We start from the raw sequence: 22500 nt of genomic DNA, 5'->3' as shown, positions 1-22500 counted from the left end.
GAGAGAGAGAGAGAGAGAAAACCCGGGATAATTGCGTCGAGAAGTTATGGGATACGGATAATTCACATTGACTTTATGCCATACATTCTCGACCTATAATTTTACTCCCAAAAAATACGTATTTAGAATTTTGGCCAGAAAACTCGTCCTTTATATATCTATCGAAAATGACCCTCGTCTTCATGGGAGTCCCATGTTTGAGTGTTGTAGTCAAGGTGGTTAATTTAGTCGAACATTATTTGAAGGACACATTTTCTGGCAACATTTTTAGATATATCTATTTTTCCGACTACGCAGTTCACTGTTGGACTTCAGGGGAAAAATTTGAGCTTGATAGCAAAACATTTATATAATATATATATATATATATATATATATATATATATATATATATATATATATATTATATATATATAAATTCTTTTGTACCACTCATTACTTATCAACATCTAGTTTTGTACATTGGAACACATAATATGTCAAATTTAATATTTTTATTTACAGTCTTTTGCATTGACAAAAATCATTCTGAAAATATGCTTGTATCATATGAGCATTATAAAACATTGCATTTTTCAAGCGTAAAGCTCACTTTTAAGTGTCAGCACACGGCTATGTGTAGTTGTGGTATGACACTTGCCTTATGTCCATAAGGTCCAGTGTTCAAGTCTCGCTTTGAGTGGCGCATAGTTGAGTCCTTGAAAAAGGCTCTTTACTCACAGTTTCTCGCCGCACTCAGGTGTAAAATGAATACCTGGCCGTTAATAGTGTTTTTATGTCCAAAACAAATAATGTAATATCGCCTAACAGGTGTCTTGTCTTGTCTCGTCCTACAAGTTAAGTGTTGTTGTTGGCTAATGAAAAGCGCCTCTTTGAGCACGTTTAGTGGATATTGCACTATATATATGCTCACGTATTTTTAAAAAAGCTGCTGATTACACACTCAAATGACACAGATGTCAGTTTATCTAAGTATTAATTAAATCTTTCAATATGAAAAAGGCGATATGACCTTTTGGCTGTGTTTCCAAGAACGATTGGTTGTGTATTTAATTTTATCAATCAAAGTTCTAATTATACATCGTGGTAGGCAATAATAATTGCGCCGATTCCAATGAAACTCGATTGAGGTTAAACGATTTTGAGTGCATTATGAAATAATACCTGATAGATTGAGTGCCAAAACATTGTATAACGTTACAAAGTGGGCAAAGTGAATGACAAGGTAGGAAATCAGTGCAAGGATAAAAGTTGATGCTTCCATCTTTCTTCATTGAACTAGTTTTAGAAGAGAATAATAGATATAGACGTTTGTCGAATGAAATGATGAGTGTCAAAACATTGTATAACGCAACGTTACAAAAGTGGGCAAAGTGAATGACAAGGTAGGAAATCAGTGCAAGGATAAAAGTTGATGCTTCCATCTTTCTTCATTGAACTAGTTTTACAAGAGAATGATATATAGATAAAGACGTTTGTCGAATGAAATGATGAATATTCAATTTTTCAAAATCGATTTATCAAAAAAGACGATATTGGTAGAATGCGATTCAGTAAAATATACACCACTTCATCTTGCCAGAGCAATTGTTACCACATTATACACAAATAATACATTGGTACTACATTATCTAAAGTAAGTGTTACCTTTGACCTATTGTACTGACAAATCCATTTTTTAAAGATTCCCATCCCCAAGAAATTTATAATTCAAATATCGATCGATTAATACACTTGACTTGTGACAAACTTTTAGCTTGAACTTTAACAGAAATCTCAGATGTGAGACGTTTTGACACGCTAAAAGGGGTCAGGGTACCCGATAGCTCAGTTGGTAGAGCACTCGCTTCACACGCAAAGGGATCGTGATCGATCCCGGGTGCCGTCGATGTTTTTATCTGACCCCCCTGTCCACCCAACAGTGAATGGGTAGCTGCATCTGTTTGATTTGGCGGAACGTACTTTGCGATATACTAGCTTCCTATTCCAGGATAGCAAGCAATTGCTATTGTCCGTTTCACGCTATAGAAGCCTGGATAAACTCCGGCTCCATAGGCCGAATGGCCCGGAAGGACTAGATAAAAAATGGGGTCATTATAATCGATCGATAGCTGAAGTAAAATTGTTCTGATCATTATAAAAACGGGATTTGTCAAAGGACAGCGTGGCTGCACTCTGGTAAAACACATATTTTTAATTTTGGCCAGAAAACTCGTCCTTCAAATATCGATCAATTAAACTGACCTTAATCATTTCAAAAGAAACTCTCAAACCTGAGACTTCGCGAAGTTTCATGCGTGAGAGTTTTTAAAAATCAGAATTGATTATCTCTCTGTGTCTGAAAAAACGACAAGTAACAGTGATATCAACCACACTCTGTGTAAAAAAAAACCAGAAAAGTAATTTTGATTAATTTCCATTGATGTTCACGTCACGATTCCGCTTATTTTAGCCTTTTTTCCAGGCAAGAAAAAACCCAGATGTAATCAAATTCCCTCACAATAGATTATAATTACAGCCATTAACTTTATTGCCCAAAGCACTTTGTTATTGTTTTGTATTGTTTCGTAAAAGACAACTGGTGAGCACATAATTTGGTCTAAGCCGATTACAAGCAATCAAGAAAGCTACATATGTTATTGAAACCCTTGTAGAGTAAGATATTATTTTTAAAAACTAGAGCATTTATAAAGTGCAATATCCACTAAACGTGCTCAAAGCGCTTTACAAGGTGTCCCTTGCCATCAGCAACACTTAACATGTAGGGCGGGACATGACGCCTGTTAGGCGATATTACCATTTTTTCGGACAGAGACAACGCTGTTAACGGCCAGGTACTCGTTTTACACCTGAGTACGGTGACTAATGTGAATAAAGAGTCTTTTCCAAGGACTGAACTATGCGCCGAGCGAGGCTCGAACCCAGGACCTTCCGATCCGAAAGCGAGTGTCATACCACAAGACCACATAGCCGCACGAATGACAAACTTAACGTTAAAATGCGGTGAGGATTTTTCCCCAGGGACCGGTTAAGTATGACATAAATCGCAACCATCTATTTTAGGCGAGTCGATAGTGTATCGATGTCACACATGTTGGATCGGAGGGTTTGTGTTCGAGTTCCGTCAAAACACTTGGATTTCTTTTTTTCTTGTGACCTTGTCTTTACGTAATATAACTCAGAGCTATAAAAGCACTAGAGGAAGACAAAATATTACGCGACTCAGTTTGAATGGTACGCCTCTGCCTGGTAGAAAGAAAGCATGAAAGAGAGAGAGAGAGAGAGAGAGAGAGAGAGAGAGCGAGCGAGAGAGAGAGAGAGAGAGAGAGAGAGAGAGAGAGAGAGAGAGAGAGAGAGAGAGAGAGAGATATGAGTCTATTCAGGACACTTATTTCTAACTTCTTGTTGCAAACGCACTTTAATATATATTGAATAACCCAAACTATTTCCGCAAATCAGTAACATATATAAACTTAAACTCTAACAATCACGGAACGGTCAATTGGCAAACCGAGAACCAATCGACAGGATTGGAAGAGGAACTCCCATAAAAACGTTGCCTGCATTCTCCCCCCATTCTTTGACCTGTAATCCTGTTATCCCGTCGTGATTGGCAAACGTTCAACTCGAAAATTGATGGGTCTATCCTTGTGTAGTTTTATTTCAGATTTTCTTAGGAAAAAACATATTCGTTAGTTATTTTCTTAGGTTTAACTATGTAAATAGTAAGTATTTTAATTATAAACAAACCCTCATATTGCACTTTTTGTTTTGGATTATTTTTCTTGCCTTAAATAATAATATAGTATTTAAAAAAAAAATCCTAGCAACCACGGAACAATCAATTAAGAGAGCGTTAAAAAGTAAACAAAACGGAATTTCCACAACTCAGTCGGCGTTATGTATATTAAACTTTTCATAGCCCCGTAAACAAAAAGTAGCATTTTTGTGTGATGATTTGTTCATGCGATGTTTGGGGATCTTTCCAATGTTCTCTGATCACAAAGTTGATAAAAAAAAAAGTGGGTGGTATTGACACGCGTGCTGGAATATTATCGATAAAAAAAGGTTGATGAAGACAATGTTAGAAGAAAACTAAGAATATATTTATATTTGGCATTCGTGGTTTTTGAACAAACACCACACAGGTCAGAGGTACCAAAACTTCTCATTTGTAACCCATCGTCTCAAAACGGTGTTATGCTGGGATGAACCACATGCCAGTAAGTCAAAATGAAGTTGAACAGATTAAAACTATGAAATCTTGGTTTCCACTACTCTGAACCACTACAGGCCTACTTATGATTTTTTAAAATATTAGTTTTCAATGAGAAAAAAAAAAGTTCTTAAACAACTATAGACGTCTATATAAATGATCAATTTGTTTCATTAAAAAAGTGAAATTTGGTTCAAAAAGTTTTTGATTAATGTATTATGGATGGTACCAAAATGATATTTTCTATTGAATTGAATATGCTATTGTTGTTCTGCAGTTGGATCAAAAATTAGTTACTCTACGATTTTTTCGTAGCAGTAGGCAGGCCTGCTACTTTAATATTAAATTCCTACAATAAAACATAAACTGAACCCAAATTATTTTAAAACTATAACTGATATTTTTAAACTAAAAATAGAATTTTCCACAACTTAATCATCCCGACATCAGACCGTTTTGAGGCGATGGACCGGATTTGGAACAGTGCTAGACTCACAAGCAAAGTGACCGGTACAGATCCCAGCTTAAAAAATTAAAAAAAACATCTTCAGGCCGACTTGGAGGTCCTGCCAGTTCAGTTGGTAGAGCACTCGCTTCACTCGCAAAGGGACCAAGATCAATCCAGGGTGCAGTCGAGATTCTTTTACAACCCCTATGGCCACCCAGCAGTAAATGGGTTGCTGGGTCTATTAGATCTGGCGGAAAGTATTTTGCGATAGACTAGCGTCCTTTCCAAAGGGTAGCAAGTGATTGCCACTATCCGTTTCACGCTATAGAAACCGGGATAAACTCAGGCTCCATGGGCCTTACGGCTCTGAAGGACTACTTTTTTCTTTTAAGGCCGTCTTACTCACCAACTTGCAGTGATTGAGTAGCTGGGTCGTCATTATGAGGATGCTTTCATATGACTATCGTCCAATATAGCCATTGTAGTAAAGTTAGTCCTTCAGAGCCATTGGGCCCATAGAACAGGAGTTTATCCCGGTTTCTATAACGTGAAACGGAAAATAGCAATTTTTTGCTATCCTTTGGATAGGACGCTAGTCTATCGCAACGTACTTTCCACTAAATCTAACAGACTCAACTACTGGGTGGACAGGAGGGTCAGAAAAAAATCTCGACTGCATGCGGGATTGATCTTGGTCTCATTGCGCTTGAAGTGAGTGCTCTAGCAACTGAGTTGTCGGAACCCCCTCAAGCAATTGTAAGCAACTGATTCTGTATATTTAGCGGTATTGAGGCAGGGATAAACTTCGGCTCTATAGGTCAATCGCTTTGAGTGGACTACATAGTATTTACATTGTAAAATATGTACCTCTGCACAATCACACACACAAAAAAAAGAAAGTGTCATTAAGTTTAAGATGATTTATTTTTTAAAATACTTTTTATTATGCCAAATCTCATACTTGCATGATGCATTGATATCTTCATACAAAGAGTTTTAAAAAATAGCTAAAAATCAACGTTCCCTATCTCATAGCTCAAATCAACGACTTACTCTATGTATGTTTTGCTGTAATATATATTTGTTGTAATGAGAAGCCTCTCACTCAGGCTAATGCTAGATTCCCCATTCTCCATATCAACAGTGGTAATGAAACCCTAATTTGCCTTTAGTTGTTAAAATCGTAAGCCAACAGTTAATTTCCTCTATCGACCAAAGCAGTTAATCATTAAAAAATATTAAGTACCCAATACCAATAGATCATTCATAATATCGAATCCAATCACCTATTGCTAATGACAGCGCGCACTTAAACACATTTGTGATTGAAGTGCTACAAGTAAATTATAGCCTAATATATTAAAACAAATATCATATTAACAAAGTGCCATTACTTCATGACAGCTTACACTAAAATAAAATAGCCTGACACGTAATGAAATGTAAAGAGGGCAGCGGCTGTTACAAAAAAACGTACTCGAATTCGAGTATCGTGAGTGTCCGAATCGCAAGAGCAGACTTTTTGGTATTCATGATCTTTAACCAGTTAACTGTCGTACTCTGGAAAGACGTGTATTTAACGATTTGGCCAGAAAACTCGTCCTTCAATTATCGATCGATTTAAATGACCCTCATCTTGGCAAAAAACTCTCAAACCTAGGACTTCACGCGAGTGTTTTTTTCTTCCAAGATGGCCATTTAAATCGATCGATATTTGAAGGACGAGTTTAATGGCCAATTTTTTAAATTCGAGTTTATATTTTCCGGAGTACGGCAGTTAACTGGTTAAGGATCGGGGTTTCTAAAATAGACTTTTTGATTGTACTCGGCACGACGGGGTACTTTGGGCCATCGATGTCTACCGCCTCTTTTTATTCAGACGAAATTACCAAGTTTCCGGTTGATTCAGACGAGCTCGAAATCGAATTCTCGTCGCAGCTAAGTATTGGTTAGCCAAGCGCGCTATGAACTGAGACAAATTTCTTACGTCACCCGTCTAGCATAATGCTTTCGTTGATGCTGTGCGTTTTGGTAAAATACTTACAACATCCGCCAGAAGTCTCAGGTCTGAGAGTTTTTGCCAAGATGAGAGTCATTTAAATCGATAAAATATTTGAAGAACGAGTTTTCTGGCCAAACTTTTAATGCGCATCATTCCAGAGTACGGCAGTTAACCGGTTACATACTTCACAAAAAAAAAAACAAAAAAAAAAAAAACCCCGAAAAAAAAAATACAAAACAAAAAACAAAAACAAAAATCAACACCCCCCCCCCAAAAAAAAAAAAATAAAAAAAAATTTGTATTTCCCATTTCATTGGATGAACTGACCAGATGTAATATGCCTTATTCCAACAACACGCTTTAAAAATATTTTACAGAGAATTTGTACTTCAATAGTCGATCGAATATAATAACTCAAAATTTGCCCAAAAATATCTTGAGCAATCGAGATTTTAAGTATAGAGATCTCTAAATGTGTTTGGGCAAATTAAAAAATTTTTTTTGTTCGCATATGACGGTGTTGTTGTTAATATTGGTTAAGTGTTATTAATGCTTTAAAGTTATTAAATCATTATGCTAGATGTCTTGTGTACAAAAAAATAAGTTTTATCTTTTATCGTATTGATAACTATTGTTAAATATAGAAACAGGAGTATAGTCATTTTCTTTGACACCAATGTTTATAAATAACATTCGTGTTTACGCTATCTCTACAAAACTATGAATCGAATCAGGTATAACAAAATGGATTGAATACCGAACACGCTCACGCAATACTGTTAGTTAAATGAGAAATAACTTTCACAGTATGTCACAAAATAAAATCCAAGAGGAATCGTATGTATTGTTTACGTAGAGTTCATGTGTTCCAAGAGTTGGCAAGCATTTGGAGTGTTGAGTTCGAGAAACGAGGCACGCCTATCTATCTACAATACACACAGCAATATACAATACGTTGTTGGAAGGACTGGCTTCTAAACTGGCAGAATTGTTATCTCAATACAATCGTTGTTCCTCAATGTGAATTATCTTATAATATTTCTATCTGACTGCCATTTGAATGAGTGCGCGGCGGTCCTTGGCAAGCTTAAGGACCACGGTCCTACGGTCCTTGGGAAATGAAGACCGCAAGGACCGGTCCTAGGACCGGTCCTTTTCGACATTGAACATTCCTGAGAGACCTTTGAGACCGTGGGATCGTTCATTCTTGAACCGTTAAAGACCGCTACACGATGAAAACCGTGGTCTACAGGAGTAAAACACACGGAGTAGTCACACTCATTTCAAATTGTAACCTAATTAGAGAAGAGGGGTGATGCCTTCTTTATTTGCTCACCGTACTTCATTGTTACTTCGATAATTTAATAAAATTTGAAATTTATCCCCATTAACGGAGATAATGGCATCGCCCAAGGCGTTGATCGAGTTGTTCGTGGCGTTGATACACACACGCAACTCCTACCCCCCCCCCCCCCCCCCCCCCCCCCCCCCCACACACACACACATTAGAGGGCAGCGAGCATTGAAGAGTAAGAGAGAGACGTGAAGTTATAATAAGAGGGGGTGGATGAGGTAATAAGAGGGGTCGATGGTGACTTTTCGCCAGATCTAACAAACTCAGCTACCCATTCATTGCTGAGTAGACAAGGATTTAGAAAAAACTCGACTGCACCCGGGATCGATCTCTGGCTCTTTGCGTATAAAGAGAGTGCTCTATCAACTGAGCTATCGGGTCCCCAAATATTCTATTGGACTTTTTTAAAATTCAGACGTTATAACTGGTTTTTTTGGAAGGAAGAAACTAATGAAACTCATATTATTTGATTAGTAAAAACACCAAACGAAATTTTAATATAATTGTATTATTTTAAATGACAACACTGCGATAGAAAGGAGTGGTGACAAGAGATGGACAAAAGAAAACAAAGAATCGGATTTGCTACTTGCTAGGTTCGACACACACACACACACACACACACACACAAACACACACATCTTTAGTAGTCACATACATTTCAAACAATAACCCATTAGAGAAGAGGGGTCATGCCTTCACCATAGATCATTGTCATTGCGATCATTATGGTGTAGTAAATTTTGAAATTTACCCCGTATAATGGAATCGTCCAAGGCGTGCGCCTCCTGTTCCCCCCATCTCACACACGAAAGGGCGGTTTGCGGAGTGAAGGTTGGTGGTCGTCTGCCTGTATGGTCGTCTGTGTCGTTTAGTGTATGGCAAAGGGGGTGGGTGCGATTAATTAAGTGGGATGGGTGGTGATTGGTGGAAGATAGGCAACCGAAGGCAACGAATCGCTGGGAAGTAGTAGCAGGGTTGCCAGTTTGGCATTTTAAATGCCAGATTCCAAAAAATCTGGCATTTTTGAAAACCGTTTGGCATTAGAAAAATCATTTGGCATTTGGCATTTTCATTTGGCATTTTCTTTTCTTGTATATTATACTTCAAATGACACCTTTTCTTAATTATTTCTAAACGCGTAAAAACAAACATCTTCACATTTCTTTTTCATTCTTAAAATCCAACCGTGGTGTAGTGGTTTAGCACTCCACTTAGTAGTCAGTAGGTAAATAATTACCCCAACAGGAAATTTAGTATAATTCAAAAAAAAAAAAAAATAAAAAAAAAATAAAAAGAAAAGAAAACACGCAAGCCACCAGGATATGATAGTAAATTGTCTATCAAAAGTGAGTAGTTTTCTTAGTGGGGGTGGGAGTCAACAGACTTTGGCATTTTTTTGAGTGTTTTGGCATTTTTTGAGTCTTCCCCTGGCATTTTGTTGAAAAATAATCTGGCAACCCTGAGTAGTAGGCTATGGCGCGAGACCGAAGGTGATCAGACCGGTCTTCAGCGCGGCACTAGTTGAAAGGTGATAAGAAGTGAGGACCGCCGCCGGTCTTCACTATGGGACCGATCCCCGGTTCACAGCTAAAAGACCGTGGGACCGGTCCACCGGTCCAAAGGACCGGTCCTCAGCGCGGCACTCATTTGAATGCTTTTTACCATATTTTTCTAACATCATTTACTTTTAATCCTCTCCTTACCGACTATTGGAAAAATCGTCACATCCGTTACGATAAAGACACACCTTTTCTTATTCAGATTAGTTTTACAAATCATAAAATTTGAAGAAAAATCTTTGTAATATTTACAAGAACTCAACAAAATCATACGAAGGATGCACTTGGTTTAAAAAGATTCAATTTATGTGTTGAGTCGGTATGATATTTTATTAAAAATCCTGCAAACAGTCAGAAAGGAGAGGCTTGTAAGTTTAATGTTTGAAATTATATATTGAAAAAAAAATTTCGCTGCTAGACTGCTGTAAACATCCAGTTAGTTCTTTCTCTGTGTTGATTGCAACCTGATCTGAGTTCGAGCTTTCGCGTGGTATATTCATTTACTAAAATATTTATGTTTTAGATAGACCATAAATTCCCATTTTGTACTTTTTGACAAATTCTGATTCCTGAGTCTGCTCGCTTTGCAGAGTACACTTTATGTGAGCAATGCGAAATTTTGAAGCAATAGAGTGGTTAAAGTCAACAGAACACAATATCAGAAAAACTAAATATTGCGAGCAAGTACTTTCAATCCACCTTGATTAACTCACTTCTTTCCAGCCATTTTCAGGATTTACCCCCAAAACAGCACACCCAACTAACACAAAAATATATTTGTCATCATTCAAACACACCAGCAGTAAGTTCTTGCCATGCATAAATTTTCTTAGCAAAACAAGCTCTACAACGACACTGTTCATTTTCTTCAAAGTTTTTGATGTACAAAAAAAAAAGTCTGAATGAGAAATATGTTGTCTGTATCGTAACAAATGTGACGATTTTCCCACAGTTGCTGAGGAAAGGGTTAAAGCACGAACGTATCGCAAATAATAATACAAAAACTAATTCATCTTTCCTTTGTCCTGGGATTAACTCGGTAATGAAGTTGTGCATTGGATAGACATTAGGGCAGAATAATAGAGGCACACGAAGTGGCATTGTGAAGCGCATGGAAGATGGAAATACGCTGTATTGATAAGATGCATATTTATTCTAGGTATTTAATTTTTTTTTACCCATAACAACAAGATATTGAAGACACGCTATTTATATAACCCAATGTTTCAATATATAATTCCAAACATTAAACGTACAAGCATCGTCGTCTCCGGAAATTGCCCAAAATCTGGTGGTAATAAATACACTCTCAGAAAAATACATAACGGATTTCTAAGAATATGGGCACGGGCATTAAAAGCACTCATTCGTAAAGGGGAAGAGGCGTAGTCTTGTCAGCAAGGGGATTTCATTCCTAGCTATTATAAAGCCATTTTACACGTCTGGAATCCCCCCCCCCCCCCGCGCCCTTTGCCTCCCTATATTTTCCCATTCACCGCCCCCCCCCCCCCCGTTTCCCTCCCCCTCCCCTTTCCCCATTCCGTCCAGAGCTCATTCGTCCTTCTCCCCCCCCCCTACCCCCACCCCTCATCACAAATTTCAATCCCCACCCAATACTCACCCACAGTGAAACGCGTTTCAACATCTCGCCCAGCTTCTCATCTCTCGGATCCTCGTCTCACTGACATCAAATCATCGGTCACAACCTATGGATAGAGATAAAGATGGAGATGAAGAGAGAAAGTGTATGTGTGTGTGTGTGTGTTTGTGTGTGTTTGTGTGTGTGTGTGTGTGAGAGAGAGACGCCACCTAAGACAGAGAGAGAGAGAGACCCAAGCTTAGAGAGAGAGAGAGACAGAGAGAGAGAGAGAGAGACAGAGAGAGAGACAGAGAGAGAGAGAGAGCAATGTTAAAATGAGAGAAATAAAATGTGAGATAATGAGAGGAATATGGTGCGTCGTAAAATAAAAAATAAAATAAAAAAAAATAAATAAAAGAGAGAGAGAGAGAGAGAGAGAGAGAGAGAGAGAGAGATAAAGAAAAGGAGAGAGGGAGAGAGAAGAGGCAGCTCAAGAGAGAGAATGAAATCATAAGGCAAATAGATACAAGAATACAAAACAAAGTTAAACAGATCAATACATAGATTGAGTGGAGAGAGGAAGTTTTGGGTCGTAGAAATAGAGAGATTTAAACTGCTTTTGCCGAAAAACTATAAGATCGAAGCAAGAAGTAGGGAAAAGAAGGAGAAAAAAAAAATTGATATAAAGAGATAATAGGGACAGAGAGATAGAGAGTGAGAGATATAGATAGATAGATAGATAGATAGATAGAGAGAGAGAGAGAGAGAGAGAGAGAGAGAGAGAAGCGAGAGGGGGAGAGAAAAAGAAAGAAAGAAAGAGAGACAGAGAGAGAGAAAGAGAGAGAGAGAGAGAGAGAGAGAGAGGTGGGAGAGAAAAGGTAGGAAGGTAAGAAAGAAAGAGAGAGGAGAAAGAGAGAGTGAGTGAGTGAGTGTGTGTGTGTGTGTGTGAGCGAGAGAGAGAGAGAGGGAAAGAGAGAGAGAGAGAGAGAGAGAGAGAGAGAGAGAGAGGTGGGAGAGAAAAGGTAGGAAGGTAAGAAAGAAAGAGAGAGAAAAGAGTGTGAGTGAGTGTGTGTGTGTGGAGGAGAGAGAGAGAGAGAGAGAGGGAAAGAGAGAGAGAGAGAGAGAGAGAGAGAGAGAGAGAGAGAGAGAGAGAGAGACCCGTTCATCTCTTAACCGCCGTCGATCCGATCGATGTAATCCTTGAGGGGCAATTGCCTGTCAACGGACACACACATAGACCAAATATCCAATCGTATTGGTCATCCGTCTGATCAGGGCCGTCATTCCCCCTTTTTATCGATAGATTGGTACAGGCATGCCCTCGGTGTCTCTGTCGATACAGTGTTTCGTCCAGAATCCTAATGTAGCTGAGTCGGTGGGTACAGTGTTTTGGTCCTCCTGTCTTCTAAGAAAGACGTGTCGATACCGTTTTATTTCGGCCCCGTCTTCTATGATAGCTTAGTCGGCAAGGTTTGTACCTACCATCTTCGGTGACCGTGTATTGTAGCGAGTTATGTCCTCGTGTTCCAAGACAATCGAGTCGGTAACGTCTAATTGAGATTTTATATAGCGCAATATTATCCACTAAACTTGCTCAAAGCGCTTTACAAGGGTCCTGAGGCCTTCAACGGACACACCATAGCCAAATATCCAATCGTATTGCATCCGCTGATCAGGCGTCATCCCTTTTTATCGATGATGTACGGCACCGTGTCTCTGTCATACAGTGTTTCGTCAGAATCCAGTACTGATCGTTGTGCAGTGTTTTGTCCTCCTGTCTCTAAGAATGAGTGTCGAACGTTTTTTCGCTCCGTCTCATAAGCTTAGTCGCAAGTGTACCACACTCCGTGACCGTGTATTGTACGATATTCCTCGGTTCCAAACAATCGCGTCTAATTGAGATTTTATATAGCGCAATATTATCCACTAAACTTGCTCAAAGCGCTTTACAAGGGGTCCCTAGCCAACAGCAACACTAGACATGTAGAACGAGACATGACGCCTGTAAGGAATATTACAATTTTTTCGCACAGAGACACAGCTGTTAACGGCCAGGTATTAATTTTGCACCTGATTACGGTGAGAGAATGTGAATATAGAGTCTTTTCCATGGACTGAAATATGCGCCGAGCGAGGATCGAACCCAGGACCTTCCGATCCGAAAGCGAGTGTCATACCTCTAGACCACATAGCGTCACTTCCACGGTGACCAAATCGGTGCAGTGTATTTGGCCCCACATTCTGATAACCGATTCTGCAATAAATTTTGTCCCAGCCTTTAAGGGTAGCCTAGTTGTCCTCCCTTTTTCTAAAGTGACCCAGTCGGCACCTTATTTTGTTCCATCTCCTCTAATGTAGCCGTAACGTATTGTATTTTCCCCCGTTGTCTAAGGTAACCGGATCGTTACTGTACTATGTCCTTGTTTCATTTTAAACTTGTAAATGTAACACTTGAAGTGTGGACTCGACTTTACTCTAATCTGCTGACAACATAATAATTTCTTACCGTTTGACCAAGACGGCAGTGACAGGCGGTACAAATAGGTTTTCTCTCCCAGTTGGAGAATTGCTGTAACTGCCCTCTTATTGACAACGGTAAGGTGTTAACATCAGTTTAGCGAGAACTCGAACACTACCTGTAAAAAGTTCAAATGATTTCGTGAAGTCCCAGGTTTGAGAGTTTTTGTCAAGTTGCGGGTCATTTAAATCGATCGATATTTGAAAGACGAGTTTTTTGGCCAAATTGTTAAATACCTTGGTTTCTAGAGTATTAATATATATATATATATATATATATATATATATATATATATATATATATATATATATCATATCACTCTCTCTCTCTCCCTCTCTCTCTCTCCCCCCCCTCTCTCTCTCTCCCTCTCTCTCTCTCTCTCTCTCCCTCACACACACAGACACACTCTCTCTAGATCTGTCTTTGATGTTTCCCCCCCATTCTTTTGTATATTCACCATTGCATAATATACATTAACTCGCCTTCGCCCACTATTCCCACGAGTAAATCTCTTTGTCTTACTCTCGCTCTCTCTCATTCCAGATCTCTCATACTTGCCTCCAAAAACGTATATTCTAATATGTCTATTCGTAATATTCATCATATACCAAATAAATATTGGCAGTCTGTCTGAATGGCTGTCAGAATCGTCTCAACGCCAATTGGTTCATGGACTCAAGAACCTACTCCAACATTTTCAATTTCCATCTAACCAAACCATGTACTCACATACAAAACTGCCGTACCGTGAAAAAACACATTTCAAAATTTTGGCCAGAAAATTCGTCCTTTAAATATCGATCGATTAAAATGACCTTCACCTTGAGAAATGCTTCAATGAAGTCCCAATTTAGAGAGTTTTTGACAAGATGAGGGTAATTTTAATGATATTTGAAGGACGTTTTAAAAAAACAAACAAACCGTGTTTATTCAGAGTATGGCAGAAAGTACTTGATATTGATTTCCGATAACTATTTTTTTATGCATAACCGGATATCCACTAGTGCCCTCCAAAATATCGAGCTCTTTAACAGTTCTTGCTTTTTCTATCACCTCGTCATTCTTATACGTCATGCTTATGTATGAACGGGTTCCATTCATTAATTTAAAAGATTACGTTTTTAAAATTCGTTTGATAGCTTATCCACTGAGCTGTTCACTCCTTTATTTTATATACGCAACACTGAATTAAATTATAGCGTGTTATTGCTTTCTTTTGTTATATCAGAGCATAACATCCAAAACCATATCTATTATAATACCTTACTTCTCTCCCTTCGTAGACATTTTTCTTTTCTCAATGTCGGCACCAACAGAATCAACGACCGTATTCGATTATAACCATAAACCTCAGATAATAATAATAATAATAATAATAATAATAATAATAATAATAATAAATATATAATAATAATGATAATAATAATAATAATAATAATAATAATAATAATAATAATAATAATAATAATAATAATAATAATAATAATAATAATATTAATAATATAATGATGATAATAATAATAATAATAATAATAATAATAATAATAATAATAATAATAATAAATAATAATAATAATAAAAGAAACCCTCATAATTCTGCATAAACCAATATGAAAACTCACAGGTGATTTAGCGCCAGTAGAAAAAAAAGGATAGTTGAAGTTAAAATATTTAGTCAAAATAAAACAAAACACAAAAGAACCAGCGCTCAGTCCTGGCCAATAGTCACCCCGCAACGGCGGGGCTATAGTCTAGTACTGTCCAACCTGGCGCCAGTGCAGACTAATAGCCACTTCGCAGATTTATTTTAAGTCTAAGTCTTGAGAAAATTTTGAGTTTAATATATTAGGATTCGATGCCATGCTTTTTGGTTTATATGAGGGTTCTTATCGTTCGGTGGTCGAGCAATCGCTTCACAATCCAAGGGACTGATATTAATAGACTTCCACAGTCGTGACGTCACTTCTCTCGTAATGACGCATGGTAACTTAGTAACTGGTTCTAAACTATCGGAACAATGGCAGACGCCCTTATGAAATACTTCTCCGACGAGCATAAAAGTGTATCCAGAGGAGAAAAGCATTATAAATCTGATCATATTTTATACGTTCTGATCACGTGACATGTGAACAAGTTCTAGCTAGCATGAAGAATACAAAGTACCGATTTTCTTTGTTTAGAACCAAGCTGCTTGTTGCTGGGCGGACGTGGCATCAGACTATTGAATCCAATTCCTGAGTTTATATGTTCCTACCCTGTCCAACCAGCAATGATTGGGTAGATGCGTCTTATAGATCTATTAGAACAAGTACTTTTCGATAGACCAACGTCCTGTCAACAGAATAGCAAGCAATTACTACCGTCTTTTGAACGCTACAGGAGCCATGATAAATTCTGGCTCCATGGGCCTTACGGCTCAGAAGGACCACATTGCTTTGGTCATTTAATTTTTGTGTAATTCAAATATGAAACTAGCTCTGTGTATTATTATTATTCATCATTTCATTTTTATTTTTTTAGAACTTCATTAACGTAAACCCGATGAGGGAATTATTTTTGGACAGCGAGTTTCGATGCCTCATTCTAGTCACTGATTAATAACATCCATTCACTAATCTATTCGTTGATTTGCTTATCAATGTGCTCATCAGATAATCTATTAATCGGTCATTTATTTTTTTATCTATTTATTTATCTATTCATTTACTTATTTATGTATTTACTCATTCATTCATTCATTCATTCACCATGACAACGGCCTATTTTGTCAAACAATTAAGTCCACATAGGAAACTCTTTTCATAACATCCTTTCAGATGTTTTACACTCAAAACTAGTAGATGATAAATATCTGGGGCTCTTTGAAACACCCACCAGCAGCAGGCAATGTTTCTTGCAACCATCGATCAGTCAGTCCGAAAGAACACCATTGGAAACCAAGCGAACACTGAGCGAACCACACCAATTATAATATCTGGAGTCATAGGAATTTAGAAGGAGATGCGCTGATGGAAATAATAATATGAATAGCCAACCATCACCAGCCAAAAAAAAAAAAAAAATTCACATTCGTTCAAATTAGTGGCTGAACTCTTTTATGAAGAGAGAGAGAGAGAGAGAGAGAGAGAGAGAGAGAGAGAGAGAGAGAGAGGGAGAGAGAGAGGAGAGAGAAAGATATAATATATATATATATATATATATATATATATATATATATATATATATATAATGCTAAATTATCTGTCAGAGGAATTTGATATGACAAATACATTGATAGAAAAAAAAAAAAGGGGGGGGGGGATGTTGAAAAAAAGAATCTACTTGGGGGATTGGATATAGACAATACGTGAATATATATATATATATATATATATATATATATATATATATATAATATATATATAATATATAGACAGATAGATGGCTAGATAGAGAGAAAGAAAGAAATAAAGAAGAGAGAGAAAGAAAGAAAGAAAGAGATAGATAGATAGATAGATAGATAGAGAGAGAGAGAGAGAGAGAGAGAGAGAGAGAGAGAGAGAGAGAGAGAGAGAGAGATATATGAAAAGACTATTAATTCTTTGATACCACACAGATGCCGACGAAGAAAAGAAAATAACTCATAAAAAGATTAAATTTTTTGTTTTTTTTTGTTTTTGTTAGAATCTAATAGAATAAGAGACGCGATAGACAGCGAGAGAGAGAGAGAGAGAGAGAGAGAGAGAGAGAGAGAGACAGGGAGGAAGGGATGGGTGGGTGAGGGGGATGTTACTTGATTTAATTAGCAATAAGGGAAAAGGAAGGAAGAAGAGGATATCTTGTCGTAAACTGACAAAACATCGTTTTCCCATTTTGCCTAGAAAGCTTAAACCCGTTAACTGTTGTACTCTCGGGAAAACCTTGTACTTAAAAATAAATTGGCCAGAAAACTCGTCCTTCAAATATCGATCGACTTAAATGACCCTCGTCTTTACAAAAAAAAAAAAACAAAAAAACAAAAACAAACAAAACATTGACAAAAACAAATTCTCGAACCTGGGACTTCGAAAAGTCTTCATTAAAGTCACAACCAAGATGACGGTCATTAAAATCGATTGTTGTTTGAAGGACGAATTTTTCTGGCCAAATTTTTATATTGAGTTTTTTTTCCAGAATGAGACAGATAGCTGGTTAATGTCAAATTTCTACCGATGAAGATAAGTCAAAGTGATATTAGGCTGTCTTTCTAAGATTTTTCTACAAGGCAGAAGACCTACAAATTATCTCTGTCGTCTATCTGGAATTTAGTAATGTAGTTATATTTTTAATGTTTTTGTTGTTGTTGTTGTTGTTGGCTGAAGAAGGGTATTGAGTCCGAAATGTTCCGTGTTGTTCTTTTTTGAAGCTGTTATATTCATTTTTGGTTATTGCCGATCCCAGCTTGTGGAAAAGTCGCATACCTGAGACCTGACAGATATCTTACGTTGGAGACTTTTTTGGGGGCAAATTTGGGACATCTTAACCGATTTTAAATTTAACTAAATAAACAAATGTGGGCATTTATATAGCGCATTTTCACGGATCTACCATGCTCATTGCGCTCCACAATATTTCATTTATTCCCCCCAGCAGGTCACATGAAACTATAATCCCATTTCACACAGCGCCAGTTGCCTGTTGGGCGTCCTTTTTGTACTAATACTCTTACAATATTCGGAACTGCCTATAATAAGGTACTCATCACGCCTGAGTCAAGTAAGGTAATGTGTGTAAAGTGCTTTACCCAAAGACACGGATCAGAATTGTTCACAAATACTGTCACCCATCTGGCCACTGACCACGCTTGTGGTCTTCTTGTGGTATGCCCTCATCTTCGATTGGAAGTCCTGGGTTCGAGTCTCGCTCTGAGCGCGCATATTTGAGTCCTTGGAAACGCTCTTTACTTATATTCTCTCACGTACTCAGATGTAAAATGAGTATCTGGCCGTTAATAGCTTTGTCTCTGTCGAGAAAAAATGAAATATCGCCTCACAGGCGTCATGTCTTGTCCTACATGTCTTGCTGTTGGCTAGGGACCCCTTGTATAGCGCTTTGAGCACGTTTCGTGGATATATCTCTCTTTAAATTCTGTAGAAGTAAAACATTTCATGGTCGAATTAAAGAAAAGCGATTTGTCATTGTATTTTAGTGTGCGGTCGTTTACGTGGGTCTTCAAGGAAGACTGTAATTTGGATTAGCTTTGCTAAAGGCAGCTGCTTTTCTTTATGTCGTTTGGAACAAGACTATTTATATTGGGACGAATTTCCAGGACTGTCGGCCAACACGTGAACGAGAATAGGAAACAAAAATAAAATATACAAAATGATGAAGGTCTTCCCCCCCCCCCCCCGCCCCCCCCCTCCCCGGCGGGGGTATTTGCGAGATAGATACAATGTACCCAGTGACTCTTAAAAACAAGACCCACCGGGAAATAAATAATATAGTTAATAGATAGAAGGAACAAAATTAACGTCACTCAAGTCTTTGTTATTGTTTTTAGACAGCCATTTTGGTGATTAATTCTCAATCAGACTATAAACGGTCAAGGTTACACATCGTTTTGTTCATTGGTGCGTTATATTTGGCTATATTATATCGAATTTGGTGAATATTTTGCTTAAAGGCCACCAATAGGTTAATGCACCGCCTAGTGGGTTGTCGTTATGTCGTTTTAATAATAATGATAATAATGAAAGTTGAGTTATAATATTTCTTAAACTTCAATAAGGTTTAATTTACTAATTTTCTTCACATTGACTTTAATGTCAATTTTCTTAATCTCCTTGTTAGTTTATTCCGACATAGTTCACAGGAACTGACGCAGCAGATCACGTGAAGCACTCAATTTGGTTTCTTATCTGCCGTACTTCGTGAACATACGTACTTAACGAGATTTGAGGGTTGTTTGTTGTTGCTAAGATGAGGGGTATTTTAATCAATGGCTATTTGAGGGACAATTTTTCGGGCCAAAAGTTTTAATACATGTTTTCCAGAATATGGCAAATGTGATCTTGTCGTGAACTTAAAACGCGTAACGATAGATAGACACCTGTCTTTCTCAAGTAATACCAACATCTAGATGTAAATAAAACTTCATCTCTATTTCTCTCTCACTCTCTCTCTGTCTGTCTCTCTCTCTCTCTCTCTCTCTCTCTCTCTCTCTCTCTCTCCTTGCCTTGCTCGCACGCACGTACGCACGCACGCACGCACACCCACACCCACACCCACACCCACATACTTTTTTAACCTTTAATGTTTTAATTATACTACCAATGTAATATAACATATTTTCTTTTCTGGTTTACCTGAAGAAGGCCGAAGTCCGAAATGTCTTTTAGTTAGTTTTGTATCTTTTATCAAAGTCATTTTTACTCGCTTTATTTTACTAATCGTCTTTTTCAATTCACGGAGGACAACTTACATTCAACAAAACCAAGCATTTAATCTTCAATTTTCAAGGGCACGTTATGTTGTGTTATAAAGACATCATCTCCAAGAAATACGCTGTTATATTATATATATATATATAATATATATATATATATATAATATATATATATATATATATATATATATATATATATATATATATATATATATGCGGCTTTCGGATCGGAAGGTCCTAGGTTTGAACCTCGCTCGGCTCATAGTTGAGTCCTTGGAAAAGGCTCTTTAATCACATTCTTTCACCGTGAAAATCAGTACCTGGCCGTTAACAGCGTTGTCTCTGTCAAATAAAATGTAATATCGCATAACAGGCGTCATGTCTCCGTCCTACAGGTTACGTGTCGCTGTTGGTCGGGGACCCCTTGTCAAGCGCTTTGAGTACATTTAGTGGATATTGCACTATATAATTGTTCTAGTTATTTATATTTTTAAAAAAGTATTTTGAGATCTGATCCTTCAGATAAAATAATCCCTTTGATATTTCTTGGTAGGTCAATCATATTACGCGTAGTGATTTTTGTATGAAAATCGTTGTCATTTGATATCCGATCGATTATGATTATTCCTGTAAGAAATAAAACTAAGATCGTTCATTAACCGATTTTGGATTATGAAAGGTGATACGCAAATTTATGAGATGTTATCTTTATGTTGAATTGAATTAATCAGTTACGCGCTTAACAGATGGCAATATTTTTTTCTATTAATCAATCGTTTTATGTTTTTTTTTAGTATTAAGTGTTGCTGTTGGTGTGGGTCTCCCTTAAAAAAAGTATTTACGCACGTTTAGTGGATATAAAAAATAAATAATTAAAATTGACCTTTATATAGCGCACTATCCATTTAATGTGCTCAAAGCGCTTTACAAGGGTTCCTGGTCAACAGCAACATTTAACATGTAGGACGGGACATGACGCCTGTTAGGCGATATTACAATTTTGCGGACAAAGACAACGCTGTTAACGACCAGGTACTCATTTTACACCTGAGTACGGTGAGAGAATGTGAGTAAAGAGTCTTTTCCCAGGACTCAACTATGCGCCGAGCGCGAGGCTCGAACCCAGGACCTTCCAATCCGAAAGCGAGTGTCATACCACCAGACCACATAGCCGTACATAAAGTGCACATTTAGTGGATATTGCTCTGTAATAAAAAGCTCAAGCTTTTAAAAAAATAAGGTCCTCACTTTTTTCTTTCCAGAAGTCGCGTGAGGATTAAAATGACAAAACTAACATGTTATCAAGCCTCAATTTATGCGGACTTATTTCATTTTAGAAAATCAAGTTTATATAGATAATAAAAAAAAAATAAAAAAATTATGCCTTTTCCGCCACGACATCTAAAGATACCGTCGCCTAGGCATTCCACGAAGGAATATAGATAACTCATCAAACAATATGTCTGATGTCAACAGGAATCACCCATGTTGTCCAAGTGAGCAAATTGGGGGTTAATAAACTTGCTCAAGGAAAAAAAAAACGAAAGTGCCTGAACCGGGCTCGAACCCGGGTCCTTCCGGGTCACAGTGCAATGCCTTAACCACTCGGCCACTTATATAGATAATAGTATGTAATTAATCTTGGATGTGCCTAATAAAAATAGTAAATAAAATATTTGTGTCAAGCTTGTTTATGCATCCATATCAGTGTTGTATTGATTTGAAAAGGAACATTTCAGCGATGCGAGGTAACTGAATCTTTTATATTCTTATTTATACGATCTCGTGCATCAGGAGGTCTTGTATATGTATATAATATATATATATATAATATATATATATATATATATATATATATAACATATATATGTTTTAGCTCTGAATAAAGACGTTGTTACTGAAAGACAAAAAAAAAAGATAGATAGGATAGATATAGATAGATGTAGATAGATAGATAGATAGATAGATAGATAGATAGATAGATAGATGATAGATAGATGAGAGAGATAGATAGATAAGAAGAGAGAGAGAGAGAGAGAGAGAGAGAGAGAGAGAGAGAGAGAGAGAGAGAGAGAGAATACGATTCAGATATTCCAATACTGAACACCCCTCCCCCCTCCCCTCTCGCACTTTTCTCACTCTTCCAAAACATAAAATAAAAGCATAATGCTTTATCCTTCTGCAAGTCTCGAAAACAATATAATTCAACTTTTGTCATTTTTTTTATGATTTACTATAGACTTCCCTTCCCTCTACACGCCCCCCCCCCCCCACCCCCACTTCCCAACCCGTTTGGTTTTCTAGCATTAGGGATATCGGACACACGTTTTATCATATACCCTATAATAATCATAAAATCTCACTCTCATTTAGAGCCACAAGACCTAAATGGACGGATAATATCCAGGATTATGTAAC

The 22500-nt window shown here is 37.4% G+C and overlaps 1 protein-coding gene across 6 annotated transcripts in view; it reads left to right on the top strand.

The window, feature by feature from the left end:
• LOC144967978 (suppressor of lurcher protein 1-like) overlaps window positions 1-22500 on the top strand; it is a 292853-nt gene that overhangs the window by 58702 nt on the left and 211651 nt on the right. The gene's annotated exons all lie outside the window — the stretch shown is intronic.

The sequence above is a fragment of the Berghia stephanieae genome, chromosome 3 (genome assembly GCF_034508935.2).
Source record: "Berghia stephanieae isolate SIO BIC M18660-M18661 chromosome 3, UCSD_Bste_1.3, whole genome shotgun sequence".
Lineage (NCBI taxonomy): Eukaryota > Metazoa > Mollusca > Gastropoda > Nudibranchia > Aeolidiidae > Berghia > Berghia stephanieae.
This window is presented reverse-complemented; position numbering and strand designations above follow the sequence as displayed.